The following is a 5,399-nucleotide window of genomic DNA, read 5'->3' on the forward strand; positions in this document are numbered from 1 at the left end:
AACAAACCAAAGTGTGGTCAAGCAATTGACTATGCAATTTACCAACAACTGGTAATTAACTCTTTGTCCATCAGAATGAGATCTAATATTGAGTTATCCTTTGCTGGGTGCAGGACTTTGTGTTAAAGAATCTTCATCTATCATTTCTGGGAATTCCAAGGAAGTTTTGTTGTTGGCCACGTAAGATGCCAAGCAAATATTCCCCAGTATTCTTAAGTAAAAGAATTAAAGGTGTCCATATCCCATCAAAACTCCAATTGGATTTGAGCACCTAACCTCCTCAGGCTTCTTTTAGTAAGAGAAATCCATATTATGTGATTTATATCAGTGTCTCCCAACCTTTCCAGGCTACTGTACCCCTTTCAGGAGTCTGATTTGTCTTGCGTACCCCAAGTTTCACCTCGCTTAAAAATTACTTGCTTACCAAATCAGAGATAAAAATACAAAAGTGTCACAGCAGACTATTACTGAAAAATTGCTTACCTTCTAATTTTTACCATATAATTATAAAATAAATCAATTGGAATATAAATATTGTACTTACATTTCAGTGTATAGTATATAAAGCAGTATAAGTAAGTCATTGTCCGTATGAAATTTTAGTTTGTACTGACTTTGCTAGTGCTTTTTATGTAGCCACTAGGCAAATATCTAGATGAGTTGATGAACCCCCAGGGGTACACATACCTCTGGTTGATAACCATTGATTTATGTGACCTCATGAGGCATTAACATGTCAACTGTCATCAACAGTTCTTACTACATTTGTAACAAAAAGTTCAGCTGGGAGAATAATGGGCTCCTATACAACACATTTAGGGCCAGATCCACGAAGGGACGCAAGTCTCAGTTTTAGGAGCTACTACGATCCACAAAAACTCTGCTTGGCTTCTGCCTAACCCTGTAGGTATGAAAACTTGCTCAGAACTAAAGTTTTGCTGTAAAAGTTTTCTAGGCGCCTAAATTTCTGCTTCTGGGCATGCTGCTTCACTTTAGGCCTCCAAACACCTGTCTCATTGCTATGCCCCAAAATAATCCACAAACCTGGGGAGCATCTATCTTGCCTGCAGTGCCTGACCCAGTAGGCAACCTCAGAGGCTGCTTAACGCCACACAAAATGGGGCAGGGGAGAGGACCTTCCTTATAACCTTTAGCCCAGTGGTTACATACTCACTCAGAATGCGAGAGACCCCTGTTCAATTCTTCAATTATTTTCCCTGATTAGAAGTGATGTGAACAGGGGTTCCCTACCAGTATGATGAGTGCCCTAGCCACTGGAAGTGATACTCTTGTGTGGGTCTCATTCTCTCTCGCTGAAGCTGTTCCACTTTAATTAATTAAAATATTAATTGGGCTAGAGCGAATCACTCTATAGTGCAGTGGTTAGGGCACTCAGAGAGGCTGCCTGACTAGATCTAAATATATCTTTTCATCTACTTAAGGTGAGCAGCTGCAGATAGAAAAAAAAAAAAAGAGGTAGAGGAAATTCTGTATTTGTCCATTTGGCACAACATTTTCCTAAAAGTTGAGAAAATTTAGACCTGTAACCAGTCATCTTTATGGATAATTATTAGTGCATCTTCTTCTTGTCAGTTGCTCATCTTGCACATGTATGTTTGTATAATGCCATTGTGCAACTGTCCTCCCATGAAGGCTAGCCATTTACTATTCTTTCATCTTCTGCAAACAAGTCTTCTTTTTAAATGCAATGTTACTTTCATGGGGTCCAGTTTATCCAAGCTTTTAAGCACATTGAGCACTTTTCCTGAAAAGGGATGCACTCTTGAATTGGGGCCATGATATTTTGTCCTGCCCCTTCCAATTTTATACATAGTTAAAGGTAGAGTCCCATTTACAACAATGGGAAACTGACCAGACCTGAAAGGAAAAGATGTTGAAAATTTAATACAAAATGAAAACTTCTGAGAGACTGTGATGGGGTAGACTAGGCCCAGAGGCCTCTGCTGGAAGCCTCAAGGTCCTGCCACACTTGCCTCAGGAAAAGGGCAGTGGAAAGGATCCCTCCAAGCTGCCTAGAGAGGCTGCATGGGACACAGCCAATCAGGAAAGAGGTTGCAGGAAGCAGTCAATCAAAGCCCAGCAGACTAGGATAAAAAGAGCTGCAGACCCAAAGTGAATTCAGTCAGCTGGTAGGGACTGGGAGAGTAAGAGGTACTCCCGGCTGACTATAGAAGCTGAAAGGCTGGACAGAGCAGCTGATGGCAGGGGCCGAGGAGAAAGGAAGATGCTCTTGGCCGCCTGCTGGGATGCATAGAAGACAAGGGCTGTAGGGAAGTGGCCAAAGGAAATACAGTTAGAGGGACATGGTTACTATTTAGATGGTCCCTGGCTTGGGGCCCAGAGTAGTGGGTGGGCCCAGGTCCTCCCTCCCAAACAGCCACCAGAGAAGTGGCGATGACCATGGTTCTCAAACTGGGGGGTGAGGACCCTTCAGGGGGTCGCAAGGTTATTACATGGGGGGGTCGTGAGCTGTCAGCCTCCACCCCAAACTCCGCTTTGCCTCCAGCATTTATAATGGTGTTAAATATATTAAAAAGTCTTTTTAATTTAGAAGGGGGGGGCGCATCCACACCGGATCGGCAGGTAGTGATCGATCTATCAGGGATCAATTTATCGCGTCTAGTGTAGACGCAATAAAATCGATCCCCAATCGCTCTGCTGTCGACTCCGGAACTCCACCAGGGTGAGAGGCGGAAGCGGAGTCGACGGGGGAGCAGCGGCCGTCGATCCCGCGCCGCGAGGACGTGAAGTAAGTGATTCTAAGTTGATCTAAGATACGTCGACTTCAGCTACGCTATTCTCGTAGCTGAAATTGCATATCTTAGAGCGATCCCTACCCAGTGTAGACCAGGCCTTAGAGACTTGCTATGTGAAAGGGGTCACCAGTACAGAAGTTTGAGAACCACTGGGCTACGCCTTGAGAGAAGGGAGTTTAAGCAGACCGAGGGAAGGCACTGGATGTGGAACTGTTACCCCTGCCCAGAAGGTACTGAACTGAGCCTGACCCAGCTGGAGAGCTGGGGTCAGAGGACTAAAGGATAGGCGAAGAGTCTCCAGGGAGAAAGTCCAGGAAGCATTGCTGTATCTCAGAGCAGGAACCTTCACATGTAAACTGGCCAGCTAGGATACTGAGATAGGCCCTGTTGGTCAGACTGAAGGTTGAGTCCCGGCAGGGCTACAGGAAGACGTACCAGCTGATGGGGTACTGCGATAGGCCCCTGTTGGATTAATTAAAGGCCTGAGCCCAGGGATGGCTGCAGGTTGACACCAGTGGAGAGAGTACCGCGATGGACCGTGTTGGACTGTTAGAAGACTGAGCCCAGAGAGGGCTGCAAGACATTTTGGACTCTGTACCCCAGAAGGGGTTTGTTTGTTTTGCATACTGATTTTGTATGACTCAGCTGGAGGTCTGAGTCACCGAAGACCTGCCTGATGAGCGCAGCAGCTGACAGGAGGCATTGTGAGCAGAGAAGCTGACAAAAATCGCAGGTCCCCACACACTCTGCTACAGAGACAAATGCATCTATTACAGCAATATAGTTGGTCCCTTATTATCAAGTCACCTAATACTGGACTGGTATTCAACTACGGGACATAAAAATTTTCCTTAAGAACCTGAATTTTATAGAAACACATGGTTACAAATTCATGCACATAGAACTAGGAGTACTTGTGGCACCTTAGAAACTAACAAATTTATTTGTTAGTCTCTAAGGTGCCACAAGTACTCCTCGTTCTTTTTGCTGATACAGACTAACACAGCTATCACTCTGCAACCATGCACATAGATGTTATATTAAAACACATAAAAGTAACTGTTTTCCCCTTTAATTCTTTCATATAAGCCTGGAACAGAAGTTTGTGTTGAACACTGGCTAGGGCGATGGTCAAACATGCCCACATGGGTAAGTTTTTACAATTAATTGAACTTTCTCAGGACAGAGCAGAACTACCTCCCCATGGAGTAACCCCACACTAGTATGGTGAGGCCTGTTGTCTTTAGTTTAAAACTGAGCTTTCAAATGCATACTTTTGATGTGCCACCTACTCTCCCCTGAACAGTGTTCAGTGACACTGGCTATTAACAGAGACAGGGATTATGAAAGATTTCATTTTCAGCTACAGTTTTGACTTGAATAGGTTAATATTGCTAGATCAAAATATGAATCTCAGTTATGTTTTTATATTGTACTACTTTATCTTGAAAAGCTCTGCCTGGCTGAGCTTTGAAAGAATGTCAAGATAAACTGTAAACTTTCAGGTGCATCGCTCTAAAAAAAAAAATACTATGTGGAGGGGATGGAGTCTGGCAGCTTATCTTCAGTCAGGGGAGTCACTCATTTTCTGAGGATGCCAAAGTGTGCTCTACTTTACAAATTAAGATGTGGCCTCTGTCCCAAAAAACATGCAGCCTGATTTCAACAACTGAGACATAACAAAAGGTGGGAAGGGCGGAGGAAGAAGGGTGAACATCAAAAACGTGTGGTAACTCAGAAAGGGATGTATTGTTCATGAAGGATTTTAAAAATTTAGTATTTACTTGAACACTTTTCATCCCCCTTGATTTTCCATAGGCCAGCCAGCAGAAGTGAGTTTTTAGGAGAAACTTGAACAAATCAAGGAGCGAATGAATCTGGGTTAAAGTGTACCAGCTGGGTGAAAGTGTACCAGGGCATTCCAAGCATTAAAGAAGATCCCGAGCCCTTTGAAAGTGGTATATGGAAGGCGGAGCAAGCCTGGCGTTGTGGGGATCCAAAAAGACCAGGAAGAGATTGCAGCAGTTGAAGCAGGAGATTAGAACACGGAATGGTGATCTGGTTTTTGATTAAGAAACAGAGGGGAGATATTTGAAAGATTGCAAGGAAAAAAATTCCCTCAATTCTTACTCGACAGCAGGCAACTATTTATCGAAGGGAAAGAGAGGCTTAGATGTCAGGGAAGTACAAGGAACTGGTCAATGTTCCCATTAGTTTATGTATTAGGAAGTTAACTCCAGCTTTAGGACTGCAGAAGTTTGCAAATGCTACCCAGCTTTTATACAATCCCAACTCTAGCGACTTGTGCTAGACAGGATGACAGCTGAAGAGTCTGATGATGATGATGGGTTAAATATCCACAGACTTGTCTGCAGCAAAGTCAGCACCATAGCCTTGTCTGAAACAGTCCTGAAGGATGCAGCTATTTTTGTTGAAAAATACAGCATTCATCAGTTAATGCTCAATATATGTACATCTGTGTCAAAACATTAAAGCTTGTGTTTCTCAAATCCCTTTTTAAGAATTCTTAAATGGGATATATGTACAAGAATGTAAGTTTGTATTACACACAAAAAAAGCAAAACATGTTAATTTTATAGTACTTAGACACTGAAAGAGTTC

Source organism: Natator depressus, chromosome 3 (genome assembly GCF_965152275.1).
Source record: "Natator depressus isolate rNatDep1 chromosome 3, rNatDep2.hap1, whole genome shotgun sequence".
In the NCBI taxonomy this organism is placed as follows: domain Eukaryota; kingdom Metazoa; phylum Chordata; order Testudines; family Cheloniidae; genus Natator; species Natator depressus.